The 23203-nt window shown below is 44.3% G+C and overlaps 1 protein-coding gene across 5 annotated transcripts in view; it reads right to left on the bottom strand.

Moving 5' to 3' along the window:
• The window catches only part of RERE (arginine-glutamic acid dipeptide repeats), a 562577-nt gene that overhangs the window by 302626 nt on the left and 236748 nt on the right, over positions 1–23203 (bottom strand). The gene's annotated exons all lie outside the window — the stretch shown is intronic.

Raw genomic sequence — 23203 nt, forward strand, 5'->3', positions numbered from 1 at the left:
TATCTCCCTCCTACCATTCCTTTCCAAACTCCTTGAACGAGTCGTCTACACCCGCTGCCTTGAATTCCTCAACGCCAGCTCTCTCCTCGACCCCCTCCAGTCTGGCTGCCGTCCCCTACATTTCACCAAAACTGCCCTCTCAAAGGTCGCCAATGACCTCCTGCTTGCCCAATCCAACCGCTCCTACTCTATCCTAATCCTCCTCGACCTCTCAGCTGCCTTCGACACTGTGGACCACCCCCTTCTCCTCAACATGCTATCCAACCTTGGCTTCACAGACTGTCCTCTTCTGGTTCTCCTCATCTCTCCGGCTGTTCATTCTCACTCTTTTGCGGGCTCCTCCTCCCCCTCCCATCCCCTTACTGTAGGGGTTCCTCAACGGTCAGCTCTTGGTCCCCTTCTGTTCTCTATCTACACTCACTCCCTTGGTGAACTCATTCACTCCCACAGCTTCAACTATCAACTCTACGCTGATGATACCCAAATCTACACCTCTGCCCCAGCTCTCTCTCCCTCCTTTCAGGCTCATGCCTCCTCCCGCCTTCAAGACATCTCCATCTGGATGTCTGCCCGCCATCTAAAACTTATTATGTCCAAGACTGAACTCCTTATCCTCCCTCCCAATCCCTGCCCTCTCCCTGACTTTCCCATCACTGTTGATGGCACTACCATCCTTCCTGTCTCACAAGCCCACAACCTTGGTGTCATCCTCAACTCTGCTCTCGTTCACCCCTCACATCCAATCCGTTACCAAAAACTGCCAGTCTCATTCCGCAACATCGCCAAGATCTGACCTTTCCTCTCCATCCAAACCGCTACCATGCTGGTTCAATCTCTCATCCTATCCCGACTGGATTACTGTATCAGCCTCCTCTCTGATCTCCCATCCTCCGGTCACCCCCACTTAAATCTATACTTCACGCTGCTGCCCGGATCACCTTTGTGCAGAAACGCTCTGGGCATGTTACGCCCCTCCTCAAAAATCTCCAGTGGCTACCAATCAACCTACGCATCAGGCAAAAACTCCTCACTCTCGGCTTCAAGGCTCTCCATCACCTCGCCCCCTCCTACCTCACCTCCCTTCTTTCCTTCTACAGCCCAGCCCGCACCCTCCGCTCCTCTGCCGCTAACCTCCTCACTGTGCCTCATTCTCGCCTGCCCCGCCGTTGACCCCCGGCCCACGTCCTCCCCCTGGCCTGGAATGCCCTCCCCTCCACACTTCCACCAAGCTAGCTCTCTTCCTCCCTTCAAAGCCCTACTGAGAGCTCACCTCCTCCAGGAGGCCTTCCCAGCCTGAGCCCCCTCCATCCTCTCCTCCTCCTCCCCCTCCCCCCGCCGTACCTCCTTCCCCTCCCCACAGCACCTGTATAAATGTTTGTACAGATTTATTACTCTATTTTACTTGTATATATTTACTATTCTATTTACTTTATTTTGTTAATAGATTTTGTTTTGTTGTCTGTCTCCCCCTTCTAGACTGTGAGCTCGCCGTTGGTTAGGGACCATCTCCATATGTTGGCAACTTGTACTTCCCAAGGACTTAGTACAGTGCTCTGCACACAGTAAGCGCTCAATAAATACAATTGAATGAATGAATGAACCTTGGGCAACCTGGTTGGCCTCTGAAAATTCCCCCATGACTGCCCCCAATCTGTCCCGCACCCTCCCCCAGCCCCTCCAACCCCACCCATGGTAAAGTTGGGAATGAAAGGACAGGCCTATGGGACAGCAAAGCCTAAAATGCTGCCCATCAGTCAAGGCAACATGAAGACCTCAAAGGGTCTGGATCAGGCTCTGAGATGACACTCCTGGTTCACTGCTCATGGCTCTAATTTGCAGTAAAGTATTTCCTAGAATAATCTAGCTTCCCAAGGTCTACTTTTATTTGGAGTAGTCTTGTGTCTGATGTACTAGGCTTTCTTAGGGAAGAAAGGGAGGGGGATTTTCAAATGCCTCTGAGGAGAACAACAAAGATGGAGAATCTCTAGGCTCTAGTGGCTTTCCTTCTCCTCAAACTCTCCCTCCTCCTCCCACCCACAAAATGAAAAGTGGACCTTCAACTGTCTGCGAGGGTAATGGTAAAGAGGCTTTGGGAATCTGGAAGAAAATGGCCTCTGCCGGAGGAGATTTCTGTTCCCCGGTATGTGCAGTAAACAAATTACAGTAGGTTTTATTCCTTAACAACAAAAGCCTGGGTAAATGTAGGTTACAAAAAGAGAACGTCTACAGGCTTCACAAGGAAAACAGAAGTGTGAATGCACCAATTGAGACATTTATCATGTCTTCCCCATCTTATGGGTTCTTTAGCACAGCAGCGGCAAACATCCCTAACCATGGGCTTTTTGGTCATGAGGTCTGGTTGGTGGCCAATGATTTTGTTGTAGCTGCCTCAAAAATCTCTCCTCATTATAGTTCCACCCTAACCCAAGTACCCCATCAACCCACGGTTTGAAAAGAACAAAAAGGTAAAGTGCCATAAAACTCCTCTTAACATTGGCACTCAACCAGCTCCTTCCCTCCTGTCTTATCTCCCTGACCTATCACAACCCAAATTCACACACTCCATCCTCTAAAGTCAACCTACTCTCTGTACCTTCCCCTCATTTATCCCACCACTGATCTCTTGCCCACATCCTCCCTGGCAAGGAACTTCCTCCCCCTTCACATTCAATAGTCCACCACTCTCCCCACTTTCAAAATCCTCCTAAAAAAATCACATCTCCTCTAAGAGGTCTTCCCTGACTAAGCCTAATTTCCTCTATCTGCCCTCTCCTCAGCACCCACTACTCACTTGGCTATATACTTTGCAAAGGCTTTTTTTTGGCTTTTTTTTATTTTTACATAGGGCTTAGCAAAGCCCTGTGCTACTCCGATCAACCCCAGAGCACTTAAGTCCACAACCTTATACTCTACTATGGCATTTAAGCACTTACTACGTAGCAGGCACTGTACTAAGCACCGGGGCAGATATAAATTTAGCAGGCTGGGCACGGTCTCTGTCCCATAAAAGGCTCACAGGCCTAATGCCCATTTTACAGATGAGGAACTTGGGCACGGAGAAGTTACTTTTGCACAGTCATATGGCGCACAAACGGAGGAGCCAGGATTAGAATCTAGGTCCTCTGACTCCCAGGCTCTCTAACACATCTAGTTCTGTTATAAAGTCAGAGGATAAAGTATTTGGGTTTTGTCTGTTATAAAGTCAGAGGATAAAGTATTTGGGTTTTGTATTCGAGTTTTTTTTTGTAAATGGTATTTGTTAAAACTGACTGTGTGCCAGGCATTGTACAAAAGCGCCGGGGTAGATCAGGTTGCAAATGGGGTAACAAACCAAGAGACGCTAAGTGACTTGCCCAAGGTCACAGAGCAGATGTGGTGGAGCCACATGTGTCCCATAATAATGACGGTATTTGTTAAGCATTTACTATGTGCCAGGCACTGTTCTAAGCACTGTCTTCTCCCCAATCCTGACACTGGAACAAGCTGACGGCATCAGAGATTCAAAACTAATTATTTTCAAGCAACGGCCCAGTGGGAAGAGCACAAGCCCATGGATTCAACGGTCCTGGGTTCTAATCCCAGGCTCAGCAATCTGTCTGGCTGTGTGACCTTGGGCAAGTCACTCCACTGCTTTGTCTCGGTTTCGTCATATGTAAAATTAGGATTAAATGATGGTGTTAGTTAAGAGCTTACTATGTGCCAGGCACTGTACTAAACGCTGGGGTGGATCCAAGCAAATAGGGTTGGACACAGTCAACCTGTCGATTTCTGACTCCCAGGGTCATGCTCTATCCACTGCACCATTATGCTCTCTCTCCTATTTAGATGGCAAGGTCCATGAGGAACAGCAATTGGGTCTGACCTGATTGTGTCCTGTATATATCCCAGTACTTCGTTAAGCACATAGGGCTTAACGAATACCATTCATTCAATCGTATTTATTGAGCACTTACTGTGTGCAGAGCACTGTACTAAGCACAATTATTACTCTGCCTGCAACCCCTCGGCCAGGCACATAAAGGGTGTAACTGTCTTTTTCACCGGGTTGACTAAAAGCTCATTCTCATCTTTTTAACAGACTAATCACCAGTTTACAGACTAAGAAAAATAAAGGAGACTTCACTCCCCAGTTTCCAACATCCCATCCGGGATCCTCTGGCAGAATGTGCTTCTGGTGAAACATAAAACTAAGGGTATACAATGTATCTCATTAATATAACATGCCAGAGGCAAGCAACTGAAATTGGTATTTAGGAAGAATAACAGTGAAGGAGTCTATAACCTCCCCTCCCCCGCAAAGGAGAAGAAAAAGTGGGTGGGAGAAAAAGCTTTGCATACATGCCAAAGCTGCAGTTAGATCAGCAGGAAAATACAAAGCCACCGCAGCAAAAGTAAATCACGAATCTCTACAAGAGCATTGTAAAAGGGAAGGGAATTATCAAAAGGGATTCACAGGCAGACTGAATAATTTTAATACAAAATGCCCAGCAAATCTCCCTGTGCTGCAGACAAATCACCAGCTGAGGCAAATCCCAGATAATGAAACATTGTAAGAAGGGCTCTTTTTAATAATTTAGCCCCTGTCAAGGAGTTTGTATTGATTCTTGTTTTCAGCACAGGGAGAGAATGTTATCTTCAGCCTTACAGCTCAGTGACAGCATCAGTGAATTTAATCACTGTGCGGTTCCTGCCATGCAATCCTTAAACTGTCACCTCTGATTCTTTGTCATTCCTTGTTCATTTCTTCATAACCCCTTATTTGCACAGACTTTCCCCAGCCCCCTCCCGGACCAACAGTCACCATAGCAGCCTTCCAGCCTTCCCAAATTAAAGGGACCTGCCAATCCTCATTCGCAGGCTGATATTTTTTTTTTAATCATTTAACGCTGCTTCACTTTATCTTGGACATTCCATCTCCTTTATTAACAAATCTGCTCAGTATCTTAATAGCAGGCTTCTACTACATCAGGAATGTAGCGTGCCAATCCCTGGACATCTGCTCTGTTGAAGATTTTGAAATAAAGGCAAAGAGAGCCAAGAAGGGGCTACTACCAGGAAGAAAAAATCAAGGGGGTGCGGGGGTGGGATGGGGGGACATCAGCTTGGGTAGCGATCATCATTTTCTCACTTATTCCAGAAAAGGTCAGGATGCCCAGAAACAGACAGGAAAAATCAGCCCTAGAGTAAATGTAGCTGTGGTTCAGCAATGCAAGGTTTGATTCAGTTCCAGACAGCATGGGGTTACAGTGGGATATGAAGCAGCTCGAAGCCTCTAGACTTTAAAGATCCTTGTGGGTGAAAAACAGGTCTACCAACTCAAGCGCTTAGTACAGTGCTCTGCACATAGCAGGCACTCAACAAAAGCCATTGATTGACTGATGGGGTGAGTTCTGGAAGAGAAAAGACAGGCTATCCTTTCATTGCCTTTTCTGAACATGTTGAAACACTCTGATGTGAACTAATCCATTTGAAGTCATCTTCCTCCTAAAACAAAGCACGAAAGCTTCCACTTTCCACTGTATACAACTGGAGAAGGTGGGAAAGAAATCTGTTCCTTGTTGCTTTTGATGCGATCCCTTTGGATCATTTTTATAATCCTCTGAATCACTGTATATTGATCCCAAATGCCTTTCTAGCCAAGGCCATCATCCAAAGATTTTCTATTACAGGGTAGCAGCGGCCTTTCGCAACTGTCTTTTTATGCACTTCTGCTTTCCATCCAGACTATAAATTGCTACAAGGCCCTAGGGCAATCCAGCTGTATGCGCCATTCAAATCAGGCTTCAAGGAGAAAGCATCACAGTCAAGATGCTTCAATCACGCAAACACATAGGCACAAAGGGCAACAGCATATCACAACTAATAATGTTTCCTTTTATACCGCAAACACACCATTTTTTCTGTTTTAAAAGCACTGAAAATTTCCCTCATACTCAGATTGAAAATCTGGCCAATTACCATTTTAAATGAGGTTCCAAATAATTAAACAAAAGCACGAACATAATAAATCAGCACCATGTTAAGTTGCTGGTGCACACGTATGTTCATATCAGGACGTACTTCCAAATGACTGAAATTTCAAAACCTGGAGATGAACATGGTTCACAATTCAGGGTCAAACACACAGACCACACCTACTTTATTCTCTTAAGAATGATTTGGGTCTTGGGGTGTTTAGTTTTCTTTCTAAGCCTTCCTCCCCAGGTCCTGGTCGTTTGCTTTGCGCCTGTCCAACAACTACACACGTACTAATATTCCCAGTGTTTTAGGAAACATATTTTCTCTATTTTTTCTCTTTACTCTCACCTATCTCCAGCCACACTGGTCTGTTGTAATCAAGCAACCACCATTTAAACTGGTTGTTATAAACACACCAATTTCCTTTTGCCTTTTCATTTAAGTAAGGCAATCTTCCATTGCTTTCATTTTCTTTTATTAATCCTTAACTTAAAATTCAATATACATGCAAATATAGGCTCAGCTGTATGATCTGCTATGCTTTCAAGCCAGGATTTTATTGCTTTCGAGAAGGCACAGGGATGCTACATTGTAGTGTGTATTTTCAGGAAGAATTCTGCATCGAGCCTGAATTCTAGTGCCGGCCTGATTCGCGTGAACCAATGTAAATCATTCAACAGTCCTTTGTCTCAAGTCCCCACAGATGGTAAAAACAAAAATTAGTCTTGCTCAAGCTTGGTGGAAGAATTGGGATCAGGTCTACCAACTCCACTGTACTCTCCAAAGCACTTAGTAACAGTGCTCTGCACAGAACAGGTGCTCAATAAATAATAAAGAGTAAGAGCAACACAAATTTGAAGCAGACTAGAAGCTTCCCCAACATGTATCATCAATCGTATTTATTGAGCGCTTACTATGTGCAGAGCACTGTACTAAACGCTTGGGAAGTACAAATTGGCAACATATAGAGACAGTCCCTACCCAACATTGGGCTCACAGTCTAAAAGACTGTATAGCCTCATAAAGTTCTTTCAGTGCCTCTGGAAGTGTTACACTATACAATAGTCCACCTTTCACAGAGTTTCTGAATTATTCCTTCAAGACATGAAAGGGAGCCCTAAAGATAAGAATGTGTACAACGGGTAGGGGAAATATTCAGCTCAAAGGTAATTGTGATTTCTAAAAAGCAATATGCTACAAATGTACCCAGTGGAATTTATTTCACTGCTTGGCACTGCACGTCTGTACTCCACACAATGAGTTCAATATATTTCCTCACCATCAGTGGTATTCATTGAGCAGTCTGTGCAGAGCACTGTACTAAGCACTAGAGAAAGTATAAAACAGAGTTGGTAGATAACGTTTCACTACTCTTCTGGGGGATGCTCAGATTTCTGCATATGGAATCTACTTTTCGCAGGTCTCGCCCTGCATGGCCCTCCGGGGGCAAACAAGTGATGGGGTGGGATGGAAAGGCTGCCGTGCACAATAATCTCTAGACTCTAGTCTGTAAACTCACTGTGGGCAGGGAATAATAATAATGATAATAATAATAATAATGGCATTTATTAAGCGCTTACTATGTGCAAAGCACTGTTCTAAGCGCAGGGGAAGTTACAAGGTGATCAGGCTGTCCCACAGGGGGCTCACAGTCTTAATCCCCATTTTAAAGATGAGGTAACTGAGGCCCAGAGAAGTCCATCCCCCCGTCTTACCTCCTTCCCTTCCCCACAGCACCTGTATATATGTATATATGGTTGTACATATTTATTACTCTATTTATTTATTTATTTTACTTGTACGTTTCTATCCTATTTATTTTATTTTGTTGGTATGTTTGGTTCTGTTCTCTGTCTCCCCCTTTTAGACTGTGAGCCCACTGCTGGGTAGGGACTGTCTCTATGTGTTGCCAATTTGTACTTCCCAAGCGCTTAGTACAGTGCTCTGCACATAGTAAGCGCTCAATAAATATGATTGATTGATTGATTGATTAAGTGACTTGCCCAAAGTCACATAACTGACAAGAGGCGGAGCCAGAATTTGAACCCATGACCTCTGACTCCAAAGCCCGGGCTCCTTCCACTAAGCCATGCTATGTCTAACAACTCTCATTGCTTCTGAGCTACCATTATATTGGCTTGAAAATGTGTTAACTGCTTAAGGCTTGCAATGAAAATACACTTCGTTACATATTTCATATCTTACACATTTCAGCAATAGAGAAGCAGTGTGGCTTAGTGGCTAGAGCCCGGGGGTCAGAAGGACCTGGGTTCAAATCCCAGCTCTGCCACGTCTACTGTGTGACCTTGGACAAGTCACTTAACTTCTCTGGATCTCAGTTACTTCACCTGTAAAAATGGGGATTGAGTGTGAGCCCCAAATGGGACAAGGGACTGTGTCCAACCAGATTATCTTGTATCTATTCCAGTGCTTAGAACAGCGTTTGGCACACATTAAGCACTCAACAGGTACCACAATTATAATTATTACGATTATTATTAGCAATATCTTTTAGCAACTGTATAGGAGGAGCAATTGCTTTTATTGAATACTCACTGGAAACAATGGACTATACTAAACGTTTGGGAAGGAAAAAACAAGCGACTGACACATTCCCTCTCCACGAGGAGTGCACATATGAATGGGGGAGGCAGATATAAAATGATTTACCCATAGAGAAATGAAATTATTGAGTAAATGTATACAAATAAGTGCTAAGTACCTACGTGCTGGAATGCCAGATGGGTTTATATGATTTGGAAAATTGGGAATGCATCAGGGAAGGCCTGATGGAGCTGGGTTTTCTGGAGGGCTTTGAATACTGGGAGGCCTGGGCCTGTAGGATTTGGGGAAGGAGGGAGTTCCGACGGACATGGGAGAGTCAAGAGCAAGGTACAGGAAAATAAAACTGGCTTGGGAAGAGAAAAGGGAGCAGATAAAGGTGGAGTGAGTTGGGGGAGAGTCTCCAAGTCCATGGTGAGGCAATTCTGCTCAATTTGGGGCTGAGAAATGCTTCAGGAAGAGGATCCAGGCAGCAGCGTGTAGTATGGAAAGGAGAGGGGAGACTGAAAACAGACACCCTTGCGAGGCAAAAATACAACAATCTTCTACACTGTAAGCTCCTTGGGGGCAGGGATCATGTCTTCCAACTCTACTGCATTATATTCTCCCAAGCGCTTAGGACAGTGCTCTGCCCCAGCAAGTGCTCAATAAATACCACCAGTCGACTGAACTTGCCATCCATTCGTTCATTCGATCATATTTATTGAGCTCTTACTGAGTGTGGAGCACTGCACTAAGTGCTTGGGAGAGTTAAACAATAAACAGATACACTCCCTGGCCCTAAAGAGCTTACATTCTAGAGAGGGAGACAGACATTTATATAAATTACGGCATTTGTACCCAAATGCCATCTGTTTAGACGGAGAGGAAGGGTGGAGATTTTCACAGACCTAAATCCTACAGTCAGCTGGCAAAATTGCAAATACAGCCAATTTTCAGGTACAGTTCATTCTGTCTGTATGCACTTGTCTGCTGTGTGACCTTGGGCAAGTCATTTAACTTCTGTGTGACTCAGTTTCCTCATCCGTAAAATGGGGATGAAGACTGTGAGCCCCATTTGGGACAGGGACTGTGCCCTACCTGATCACCTTGTATCTACCCCAGTGCTTAGAACAGTGCTTGGCACACAGTAAGCGCTTACATACTATAATTACTAATTACTATTTTGGTTAGAATGCTATTGGAGAATTAGGAAATGTTCTTCCAACGACGCCCGTCTTTCTGGTTCAACTGCAAGAAAACGTTGAAAGGAATGGATGAGCACATTCCAGCATCATCAATCAAGATATACATGATTTCCCCTTACAATGAATGCCACTCCTGTGCTATAGGAGAACTAGACTGTGTTTGAAATGAGTAGCTGATTCTACTTTAGATAAGAGAAAGGCAGGAGTGAAGGGGATTCTTTGGACTCTACCAGCCCTTTATTCTTTCCCATGCAGTCCTGGATTAGACTTGGAAGTAGCTGAAAATAGATGCCTCCTGACACCTGGGAAAGACTGTAGAATGTAAGCAATCTGTGGGCAGCGAACATATCTACCAACTCTATTATTTGGTACTCAAAGAAGCAGAATGCTCTGCACACAGTAAGTGCTCAATAAACACGTTTAATTGAAGCTACTGAGCCAAATGCATGCTAAGTGGGCAAGTACTTGACTTCTCTGTGCCTCTGTTTCCTCATCTGTAAAATGGGGATTTGATACCTGTTCTCCCTCCTACCAAGACTGTAAGCCCCTTGCAGGACAGGGTCTGTGTCCAACCTGACTTGACTCTACCCCAGTGCTTAGAACGGTGCTTGTCACGTAGCAAGCGCTTAAATACCATTAAAAATATTATTATTACAATTATTATACTCCTCTTTCTCCCACAGACATGGGAGCAGTAACCAAAATGGCAAGAGGTGACCTTTGCATTGCTGAGGAATTCCAAGGAATATTGGACACCGCAGGGTTTGAGCTGGCAGCCTCAAGGAGGCTGCAGGCTGAGCTGCTTTTGAGAGTTCTCATTCCCATTTTATTACGGACTTTGGAAGTTCTCGAGTGCCGGCATCTTCCATATGCGCCCCTGCCTATTTTACACTGAGTTCACCGAAGGACAGGAAGTGTGTCTGCTCATTTTCGCTGGATTTTTTTTTTTTTACCAAGTGCTTTGCATGGTGCAATATGCTCAGGAGGCAGAGGGGAGGGGGGAGAGAGAGAAAGGAAGACAGAAAAAGGCAGAAAGACAGAACCCAGGCATTCTCTCCATCCCCAGCAGCCTAAGCTCTAGTGGGAGCCTTACCCTCTTTAGGCCACTAACTTCCACTCAGAATCAATCATATCTATTGAGTGCTCAGTGTGCACAGTGCACTGTACTAAGTGCTTGGGAGATATAACAGAGTTGGCAGACACGTTCCCTGCCCGCAACGAGCTTACCCAGAACTGCTGGAAAAGGAGGTGAAACCTTCAATTCTGATATTCTGCCTTGCATGGACTTACTACGCTTGAAAATCATAGAAACCATCGTTCACGTGGCCGCGTCTAACAGCAGTGGTGTGTGTCAAGGTTGAGTCCATAGATACATACATTCCTGTGTGCTGGTTTGTGCTTCTGTGGTCAGTGGCATGAGGGAGGGAATAAAAGGCAGAAAAAAGAAGTCTTGGGCATCTTCCTGGGGCAGGGGGAGGCAACTGACAGGATGGGTTGGGTGAGGGGGGGAGGAAAGGTTGTTTCCAGCTGGGAAGAGAAGTCCAAGGAGCCCAGCTCCAAGAGCAGCAAAGTGCCCTAATTCCTCTACTCCCTGGGCTCAACTTCTGCAGGTCTTCGAGCCCCAAAGTCAATATCTCTGACTGAGAATAAGAGTAAATCAATCAGTGGTATTTACTGTCCACTTACTGTGTGCAGAGCAATGTATTAAGGACTTGGGAAAGTACACCGTAATATAGTTGGTAGACATGATGCCTTCCCACAAGTAATTTAACCTAAGTAATAATAATAATAATAATGTTGGCATTTATTAAGCGCTTACTGTGTGCAGAGCACTGTTCTAAGCGCTGGGGGGATACAAGGTAAGCAAGTTGTCCCACGTGGGGCTCACAGTCTTAATCCCCATTTTACCGATGAGGTAACTGAGGCTCAGAGAAGTTAAGTGACTTGCCCAAGGTCACACAGCAGACATGTGGTGGAGTCGGGATGGTGAAGTTGGGATGGTGGTGGTGGAGTCCAAGTCGTGGAGAGGGGAAATAATAGAGTATAAGGATATGTACATAAGCTCTCTTCCTCCCTTCAAAGCCCTACTGAGAGCTCACCTCCTCCAGGAGGCCTTCCCAGACTGAGCCCCCTGCTTCCTTTCCCCCTCCCCCCACCTCCTTCCCCTCCCCACAGCACCTGTATATATGTATATGTGTTTGTACATATTTATCACTCTACTTTACTTGTACATATTTATTCTATTTATTTTATTTTGTTAATATGTTTTGTTTTGTTGTCTGTCTCCACCTTCTAGACTGTGAGCCCGCCGCTGGGTAGGGACTGTCTCTATATGTTGCCAACTTGTACTTCCCAAGCGCTTAGTACAGTACTCTGCACACAGTAAGCACTCAATAAATACGATTGAATGAATGAATGAATACGGGTTGTGGGCCTGGGATGAGTATCAAAGTGCTTAAAGGGGTACAAACCCAGGTGCATAGCTGATGCAGAAAGGGCAGTTAGAGGAAATGAGGGTTTAGTCCGGGAGAAACGTTCATTCATTCCATTGTATTTATTGAGCACCCTGTGCAGAGCACTGTACTAAGTGCTGGGGAGAGTATTATACAACACTTAATCAAAACAATCCCTGCCCACAATAACTTTACAGTCTACAGGGGGGAGGGAGACATTAATACAAATAAATCACACGTACAGAAATAGAAGCAGCATGGCCTAGTGGATAGAGCAATAGCCTGAGAATCAGAGGACCTGGGTTCGAATTCCGGCTCTGTCACCTGTCTGCTGTGTGATCAGGGCAAGTCACATAACGCCTCTGGGCTTCAGTTACTTAATCTGTAAAACGTGGATTAAGATTGTGAGTGCCATGCTGGACACGGAATGTGTCCACCCTGATTATGCCGTATCTACTCCAATGCTTAGCACAGTGCCTGGCACATAGTAACTGCTTAAGAAAATATCATTTTAAAAAAAGGCCTCTTGGAGGAGATGTGATTTTAGGAGGATTTGAAGGCGGAGAGAGCAGGAGTCCCTTGGATACCAATCATATTTATTAGAACCTACTGAGTGCAGAGCACTGAACTAAATGCTTGGGAGAGTAGAATATAGGAGTAGGTAGACAAGTTCCCTGCCCACAATGAGCTTGCAGTCTAGCAGGATATGAAATGGGATGGTGGTGTTGTCTACAGTGATAGGAAAGTCATAGGGAAGATAGGGTTTGGGCAGAAAGATGAGTTCTGTTTTGGACATGTTAAATTTGAGGTGCCGGCGGAACATCCAAGTAGAGATGTCCCGAAGGCAGGAGGAAATGTGAGACTGCAGAGGAGGAGAGATCAAGGCTAGAGAAGTGGATTTAGGAATCAGCCACAGAGGTGGTAGTTGAAGCTGTGATGTTGAGCGAGCTCTCCAAGAGAGTGGGGTGTAGACAGAATATACGGGGACCCAGAACTGACACTTGAGGCCCTCCACTAATAAAGGGTGGGAAGCAGAAGAGGAGTCCGGGAAAGAGACTGAGAATGAGAGGTCAAAGACATAGGAAGAGAACCAGGAGAGGACAGTGTCAGTGAACCCAAGATTACATAATGTTTCTGGGAAAGGAGGACGGTCTACAGTGCCCAAAGCAGTTGAAAGGCCAAGGAGGATTACGATGGAGTAGAGGCTACTGGATTTTGCAAGAAGGCAGCCACTGGAAACCCTCACTTCCAGACCTGAATTCTTTCCACTAAGCCATGCTGCTTCTCAGGAGGAGCCAAAAAGGCAAGCTATGGGGAAGAGGGAGGGAAAGCCGCTTATCTTTCTTCCTTTTTCACTCACTTACTGTCTCTTGCGGAGGCCCCAATGTCTCACAGTCAGTGGAACAGCAAGTTCACAATGAGGGATGAACAGTCCGAGTGGCTCTGCCTTGGCCCAAATTTTGCTTTTAGACAAGATTAGGAAATATTCAAATGATTCCCCACTGGAAAATTTGTTTGGCATTCAATAAGTCACTCTCTCTTGCCATTTGACCTTGGGCAAGTCACCTAACTTCTCCATGCTTCATCATCATCATCATCATCAATTGTATTTATTGAGCGCTCACTGTGTGCAGAGCACTGTACTAAGCGCTTGGGAAGTACAAGTTGGCAACATATAGAGACAGTCCCTACCCAACAGTGGGCTCACAGTCAGCGTTACCTCATCAGTAAGCATGAGAAGCAGCTCAGTGGAAAAAACACGGGCTTTGGAGTCAGCAGTCATGGGTTCAAATCCCCGCTCCGCCACTTGTCAGCTGACTTTGGGCAAGTCACTTAACTTCTCTGTGCCTCAGTTACCTCATCTGCAAAATGGGGATTAAGACTGTGAGCCCTCAGTGGGACAACCTGACCACCTTGTAACTTCCCCAGTGCTTAGAACAGTGCTTTGCACATAGTAAGTGCTTAATAAATGCCATTATTATCATTATTATTATTATTATCAGTAAAATGGAGATTGAGACTGTGAGCCCCACAAGGGATGGAGACTGCGTCCAACCCAATTTGCCTGTATCTACCCCAGCGCTTAGTGCAGTGGCTGGAACATAATAAGCACTTAAATACCATAATAATAATAATTATGATTAGATAAACTTTATTTCACTCCAAAGATTGCTGCTAATATATTCACCGGCAGCCCAAACCCCGGCTATGCAACAAAAACCATAATGTTCTTGACAAGATACTGGGTACCTCTCTCAACAATATACCAAGAAGTGAGCATTTCACTCTTGTAGATGGTATCTTTATTCAGATCCAGATTATCGTCTGGGCCCGGGATGGGGAAAATTGAGGTATGTGGATAGTAAATCCATCCATCAGTGGTATTTCCTGAGTGCAAAGCACACAGTAAGGTCTTGGGAGACTACAATAAAATCAAGGTGGTAGAAATGACCCTTGCCCACAAGGAGCTTGCAGTCTACAGGGGATGCCTACCATACTCCAAGAATTACAAATCTAGTTATGGCTAGAAATCAGTGACTAAATCATGCCACCAATCAACCAATCAATAGTATTTATTGAGCACTTACTCCACCGGAAATAAAGGTGTGGCTTAGGAGATAGAATCTGGGCCTGCGAGTCAGAAGGACCAGGGTTCTAATCCTGCCTCCGTTACTTTGATGTGTGACCTTCAGCAATTCGCTTCACTTCTCAGGACTTCAGTTACCTCATCTGTGAAATGGGGATTAAGACCGTGAGCCCTATGAGGGACAAGGACTGTGTCCAACCCAATTAGCTTATATCTATCCCTTCGCTTGGTACAATGCCTGGTATATAGTAAGCGCTTAATACCACATTTGTAGTATTAAGTAAAGTTTTATAAGTAAAACATGACCACGTCATCAGGGCTTCCTTCAAAGCCCTACTGAGAGCTCACTTCCTCCAGGAGGCCTTCCCAGACTGAGCCCCCTCCTTCCTCTCCCCCCTCCATCCCCCCCACCTTACCTCCTTCCCCTCACCACAGAACCTGTATATATGTATATATGTTTGTACATATTTATTACTCTATTTATTTTACTTGTACATATTTATCTATTTATTTTATTTTGTTAAAATGTTTTGTTTTGTTGTCTGTCTCCCCCTTCTAGACTGTGAGCCCGCTGTTGGGTAGGGACCATCTCTATATGTTGCCAACTTATACTTCCCAAGCGCTTAGTACAGTGCTCTGCACATAGTAAGCGCTCAATAAATACGATTGAATGAATGAATGAATGAATCTAGCCTTCAAAAATAGAGTATTAGATTGGCTAGACTTTCTCACATTTTAAAGGGTGGTGGAAAAGGTGGAAAACAAGCTACAGTGGGTTATTATGCAATTTAAAAAGTCCCTGTCCCCAGAGAAGAGAGAAATGATAAAACTCTACACTAGAAAAATTGTCAAGTATAATAGAAATGGCCTCGACAAAGAGATTTGAAGTTAATGGGACCTACAGCAGTTTAACAATGTTTGCTGTGTTAAGAAGATGAACTGCTGCTCTATGGCTCTTTCCGCTCAAAGGAACAAGAGATGGGATAAAAGATAGGCAAATCTCGTAACGGAATGGTTGGGATGAAGGACATCCTAGACATAAGATTTTCCAAAGGAACCAAAAGCACCTGGAAAAAGCTTAGTCCTGACTCGCTTCAGCTTAACCTGGCTAAAAATTAACGAAATTAATCTGAAGGATGAAACAAAAGAAAGAGAGAACCAAAATAAAAAAGAAAGAAAGAAAAGAAAAGCGACAACCAAAAAACCCCCACTCACCTCTGGAATGGCTGAGAGCCATTTGCCGAAAACTGCTGTGACAAGCAAGATGGTGGTGACCCCAAGAATCTGCAAAAATCTCCCTCCAGCAGTCCTGAACAATGGAATTTATTTGTGGCCCTGCCAATATTCCTCCCCCTAGAAAAGCACGTGTGACCTTGCTGTTGGTGACAGCACAACAGCCTGCTTTGGAATTCTAGAAACATCTCCCGGTTCGGGAGCAGGGATGGATCGCTCTCACGTAATGTAATTTGTTTTCAAAAAGTGCTTAATCCCTTTCCCGGTTTTAGGATTCAATTTAAAAGAAAAACAACGATCCCATTTGCTTGGAACGTGCTTTATGCCACGATGCACATGCTAGTTACATCTCCTAGAAGCCCCCCGTGGCAAGCATTTTAATTCCACCCTGTCTGTTCCTGTTGCCTCACCTGCTTGTAGAGTGAAGGAGACAGAGCTTTGAGAAGTGAGCTTGCTAGCCAAGGATCCTGGGGATGTAGCCTCCATGTCCCCGAGTGGAGTAGCATTCCCGAAGCCCAGGTAGTCCGGAAGCCAGTGGGGCAGAATTTGTTATACCAGACCTAGGCCTAGTCAGCCTGGGGGTAAATACATCACTTGGCAAGGGGGGAGTGGAGGGGTGGTGTCAAAGCATAACACAGACACACACACACACCCCCCTTTTATTTAGATACACACAAAATGTAGAGGAAATTTAAGGTCTCTTTCTACCATACAGCCCCCTTTATCTGTGGTCCCAAGGGACAAAGAACACACTGATAATTAAATCCACACATTCTAAGTCTCTTCTGAAGGACTAGTTCCAGTGTCCTACCCGACTTAACCTTTGAACAGACTAACAAGTAGCAAAATGAACTGCTTCCCTTCCTCTCCCCGTGCACCTTTGAATGGAAATGCTAATCAGCCACGACAAGGCCAAAGGCCTGCCAGCAGCGGGAAGGAAGAGAAACCTGGATGACCCACAAAGTAAATAATCAGCCTCTGAAAAATGAAGAGGTGCCTAGAAATGAATCAAACCTGGGAGTGACATGAATAGTTGCAGTGTAAGGTAAGGCCGAACTTTCCGATGCGCCTGGGAAATTAGATGGTATAAGATTCCAGCCCCCTGGGGTCAAAAGCAGACACAAAGATAGGACGCAAACCTGGAACAGGGAACTCTCCTGAGCTCACCTTCTGGTGAATTACCTTCCTCGAGTCCTCGGATCATCTTCCCGCCCCTACAAGCCTTATGTTCCAGGAAGACGTGTTATCAAGATGGAGTCCCAGAAACCCTACAAAGTCACAGAGTCCCCAGTGTGTGACTTCCAAGTTCAGAAGCATAGGCCTCAAAAAAGGAAATGAAATTGTGAACCCTAAATTTTAAAGGCAATACTCTTGCTAATTTTGTGAGGGAGAATGAATGTTGCTCTACAAAAACAGATTTCTATTAGGCACTGAGGATAGTAAAACCATAAGCTCCTTGTGGGCAGTGATTAGGTCTACCGCCTTTATTGTACTGTACTCACCCAAGTATTTCATAGTTTAGATTGGCTTAGACTGGGATACTAATTTCTCTGCACACAGTAATTAATAGTATTTATTGAAGTTTATTATGTACAGCGCACTGTACAAAGCACCTGGGAGAGTACAATACAACTGTGTGAGTAAGTAGACACAATCCTTGCCCAAGTGGAGGAGGAGCTAAATGTTAAAATAAATTATGGCTGTGTACCTAAGTGTGTGTGGAGCTGATGGTGGGGTGAATATCAAGTGCTTACAAAGTACAGACACAAATACATGGGCAATGCAGACAGAAGAGGGTGAAAAAGTGCTCAATAAATACCATCAATTGACTGAGTGAAGGCAAAGCAAATGCACGTAAAACTAAAAAGAAAAGCCCATAATGTGAAAAATAAGAGCATCTTAAAACACTCCAAGAAAAGTTTTAAAAATGTACATGGCTGTAAAAACAATCAGATTCCTGAACTGTCCTTTTATGTACAAAAGAACAAATGGATGCGATGGAGAGGCAGCCCTTGTGGCCAATGTATCTGATAATTTACTACAACAAGACAAAGTATCAAAACAAGAGTGACAAGTGAAGAAATTTATATGGAACTGGATTCAGATTTTAAAGTACTTCCCAGTGGGCATGCCCCCCACCCATCAAATCTAGGACAGAATCTTCAAGAAATTTTCAGAGTTGACTACGCAGCCCGACGAAGAATTCAATTCCAGCAACGTGCCATTAACTATTACTTTCTAGTTTAACAATGATCTGATTCATTCCCATTTTTTTCTTCCTTCTGATTATTTTTCAGGCTTCAATATAATGAATCATCACATTACAACAGCCAGACGTGAAGGAAGCATCTCCACTGGGGAGCCTCTCCTTAGAGACTCTTGGAAAGGTAATACCAGCTCTCTGTGATATTTTGAGGCATTCACAGTAACGGTAAAAAAATGTAGCATCTCCTTAGAGACAGAGGTTTGTATCCAGTTCCTTCCCAGAAAACTAACCACAGAGAAAATTTAAGACTAGTCAGACCAGGTTCCTTAATGGGAAAAAAAAATCTATACAAAGTTCCTGGGTGATGGATACCTTATAGCACGGTAATTGCCATCTTGGAAAATACCAAGATTTAATGAATAAGCATTGTTTCTTCCCTTCGGAGGTTTACAGCACTAGTCAGGACTTATTTCCCCAGGGATGGACACACAGTCCAGATTAAACCTGTCCCAAATTCCAGGGAGAAGCCTGAAAATCTGGGTCTTCTGCCCCAACTTTATAAAATCATATTATCCAAAGCACTGAGTGAATGGGAAGGAGAGGGCTTGCCCCCCTTAATTTGGGTGAGAGACTGAGGATTAGGTACTTGAGTCACATCCCTCATTCTTTCAATGAGTCAGAAAATAAGACTTCAAAAGGGAGGGGACAGGAGCAACTCATCCTCCACCTGTTGTTTGAGACTTCAGGGAAATCAGTTAATCCAAGGAGATTCTCATCTTCAGGAGGACCCCAAGGAGCCCCCCGCCCTTACAGAATCAAGAGTTGGGATACAGAAAAGCTTCCCTCCTGCCCCTTGTCTGAAGGCACCTTGGTTTCAATCGAGTGAAATAATAATAATAATAATAATGGTACTTGTTAAGTGCTATGTGTTAAGCATTGTTCTAAGCGCTGAGGTAGATATACATTAATCAGGTTGGACACAGTCCCTGTCCCACATGGGGCTTACACTCTTATCCCCATTTTACAAATGAGGGAGCTGAGGCATTGAGGAGTGAAGTTACTTTCCCAAAATCACACAGCAGACATGTGGCAGAGCCGGGATTAGAACGCAGGTCCCTCTGACTCGCAGGCCCGTGCTCTATCCACTAAATCACATAGCCCACCCACTAGAAACTCCCACAGTCAATTCCATGAGGATTGGCATTGAGGCCCAGTTTCAAACTGGGCCCCCAACTCAAGTGTCAGGGCCGGGGGCAGGGAATAAGGAGTGGCGGTAGGAAAATTATTCCAGTTGGGCAAAACTGTAACTGGAGTGAACCACCACATTTGCCACAGATCTCTGCAGGCAGGTTGTCTGCAGTCTCATCTTTCAAAGACAAGCTTTTTGAGGCTTACTTAAATATGCACAGATATATCATTAGGTATTTTATGCTGAAACCCTACTTTTACCATAGGAGTTATTTCCTGGTTCAGGAAAAAACCTAGGAGATCCTAGGAGACCTCATTTGTTTAAACCATAGTTGTCTGTGTGTAAGCAAGGTTTAGACTGGGCAATATTGAAAGAGTAGAAAGAAAAGAATAATGATGCCAAACTAAATTAAAGTCACGCCTAGCACATTAACAGGAAATATATGAAACACCATCCTCAGCATTACCAGTCAAAAGCACAGGAAGAGATCTGATGTGGTTTCGGCAGAGATCTGATATGGGCCTCTGCCTATCTAGTCTCTAGCATCTGCCTATTTGTTTTTTAATGGTATTTGTTAAGTGCTTACTATGTGCCAGGCAGTGTACTAAGTGCTGGGGTAGGTACAAGATAGTCAAGTTGGACACAGTCCATGTCCCAGGTGGGGTTCACAGACTCAATCCTCATTTTACAGATGAGGTAACTGAGACAAAGAGAAGTGAAGTGACTTCCCCAAGGTCACACAGCAGACAAGTGGCGGAGCCGGGGCTAGAACCCAGGTCCTTCTGATTCCCAGACTTCTTCTATTAGATCATGCTGCTCCTCTAATTTGACCAGGAGTAACAGTTTCCAAAATAAAAACAAAACAAAAAAGCCCAACAAGTCTCAACTCGGACCTAAGCCACTGTCTGGACAGGATGAATAAGTAGTCCAGCGTTCCACCAGGGCCAACGGTTGGATGCATTAGAGTCTTTAAATCATTTGTATTTAGCTGTTGCACCCCTGAAAAGCTAACTAGGCACAATTTGTCTTCGAAAGCATCCTAAAAAAAAACCTGATCCACTCATCCCTGCCCCAAGAAAGCAGGTTGTTTGAAGTCGACACAGCCGTGGTGTGAGTCGTTCATCGGAGATAAATAAAGCCTACGGCACTGACCTCACAATGTGGCTTTTGCTTGGACTTTCACTTCAGCATGACAAACCAACCAAAAAAACTCATGCTAAGAAAATCACTACTGAAACACAATAGAGCGAGCCAAGCACTGCAGCACTGTTTGACATTCTTATTGTGTGACGAATCACTTAGTTGCAGCCTTAAGCGTACAGCAAGCGCTGGATAAAATATGGGAAACGTAAGTAATCCAACTCAAACACAAGGGCATCTTGTTCTCCTAATGAAGAGAAGCACAGGTGCAATGAAAGTGAACTAGATTCTGCGGCTCCGCAGCACATTCCATTACAAAGAAAATAAATGTTCGTTTTAAGCCCGTTTTAAAGGGCTGCACATCTTCTGCTTTGGAGGGAACTTCTATGACACTGCCATGTAATTTGTATTTAAACAACCTAGGCAGCTGGAAAAAAAAAATCATCCTCCAATCTAGGGGGAATTCAAGGAATACTAGCTCGGCCTTTCGCCTTCCTTTATTCCTTCCGCCTGCCTCTTTTCCCCTCAACTACCCAGGTTCTTTGTTGGAAGACATTAAATTTAATGGACGGAAAGGCTGCCTTACATGGACATTTACAAAATGAACGGCAAAGTTAAAATTGTATAAACTGTAGAAGCTTTGAGTTGATGCCACCATTAGTGCCGGCACACAAAACAAATCTGTACCTGAACGGTGACACCGAGAAACTTAAATTATGATGCAATCAATGAGAACCTATAAAAACTAAATGAACAAAAATAGTCTATTAGTGAAGACATCTGGTGTATTAGAGCAAGAAATGTTAATGATATTGTCGCAAACCCCATAATCAATTTTTTTCCCCAGCAGCTCTATCATTACACTGTATTAGATCTGTGTGCCTGTGGAATTTATTAGATCTCAGCACACGGCGGGGGCCTTGCCAACTGGATCCGGTTCAGATCAAGCTAAAATGGTTTTGGCAGCCCTCGGCATCTTTAAAGAACAATCAATAAAGTTGCCTTTATGCTGCATTGTATTGACTGCTGGAAGATTTATGGCCTTCCTACAGAATCTCTTTCAAACACATTTGAGATAGTTTGTGAGAGGACTACCAATCATCTTCGCATTTAAATCTCCAGTAAACAGAGTATTTTGCTGCTAACAGAGAAATATTGGTAATCAATTTCAGGGAGCTGGTCACATGACATTAATGCCAACGCAAGAAGTTGGCCAAAAATCAATGCAAGGGGTGAAATTTACAATCAGTTCAGGCAAATCCTAGTTAATGAGCAACCTGGAAAATGCAATAAAATATAAATGAACTAGCTGCTGAATGGGGTACGAATTTACGGAATTGGAGGGAAAAGGAAGGAAAAAAAAACAGGCCGAAGGATGAAAATGTCAGGATCTCTAAAGCACACAGCAGACTGGCTGGCAAGGGCTAAGGCTTTGCTTTCAAGAAGCAACAACCAGGCATTGGGGTTTGGATCATTCGCACCCTCAGAAATCTCTCTTTACAGGGAGCAAAAATGACCACCTGCTAAGGTTCTTCCCTCTGGGCTTTATTCTCCATTTTGAGGGGTGGTGGACTTTGAGAATAAGAGGTTACTTGTGACCCCTGTCCTTTGGACCCTGCTCTGCAAGGGTTTCAGCAGCTAAGCTCCTCCAACAGAATTTCTGATCTTCTTTACACTTTGATTTCCCAAGACCCAACCACACTCAGACGGGGAGCCCCATGTAAAACAGGCACTGTGTCCAACCAGATTAGCAAGTATCTACCCCAGTGCTTAGAACTGTGCTCGACACATGTGTCAAGCACTTAACTAACACTATACTAATAATAATCATGCTAACAGCCACCCAGAAAGGAGGGAAAATACACTCCAGATTGTTCTTTCCCCTTTCAAATCCCTCAAACGACTAATACTTTACAGAGGAAAATTGATCATTTAAAAATGGTTCCATGGCCCTGCCCCCCCACAACCCCCTTCTCATGGATCCTTACACTCAATTCTTTCCTGAAGGGACTAGAAGCCAAGAAAATTGGCACTCCAACACTTTTACAAAAAAAAAAGATCTACTCCACAGAAGAACACTTTACAAAGAATCAATACCAGACATCTGTGCTCCGAGAGTGGCTGATGCCACTTGACTTTACAGCTGTTAACACATAATGGTAATGTCCATTTCATCCCCGCTGTTCCACCCAGAGTAGAATGAAATCACTGGTCACAGGGCACGTTACTCCTGACCGTTTAGAAACGGGGCATCTGAGACAGGCCTACCTGAGCATTTTTGGACACAAAAACTCTGAAACAACAAATCAACTAGTGGCTCCTTCTGAGTGGCACCTGAAAGCCCTGCAGAAGTGAACTGAGAGCAGATCACCCAGCTCAGTTTAGACTCAAGTGTCTGGAGAAAGCCACACTCCACATCACACTTGGCCTCAAACTTACCCCCGTTTCTCCCCATTTGTGGGCAACATCCAAACTCGCTGCCGATTGTCAGCTCCTGCTCCTTGCAGCAGCCCAGCATGCTCTCTGCTGATCCCATCACACCCCACCACCAAAACCCACTAGAGTCTGGAACTATCCTAGAGGGGTAAGGTAAGTCCCGTATTTTTCTTCCTCTTATGCAGGTCCATTTTACTCCTTTAAAACCACATACACTACCGCAGTTTTTCAAAAGGGTATTTTGGGGGGAGG

The sequence above is a fragment of the Tachyglossus aculeatus genome, chromosome 5, assembly GCF_015852505.1.
Source record: "Tachyglossus aculeatus isolate mTacAcu1 chromosome 5, mTacAcu1.pri, whole genome shotgun sequence".
NCBI lineage: Eukaryota > Metazoa > Chordata > Mammalia > Monotremata > Tachyglossidae > Tachyglossus > Tachyglossus aculeatus.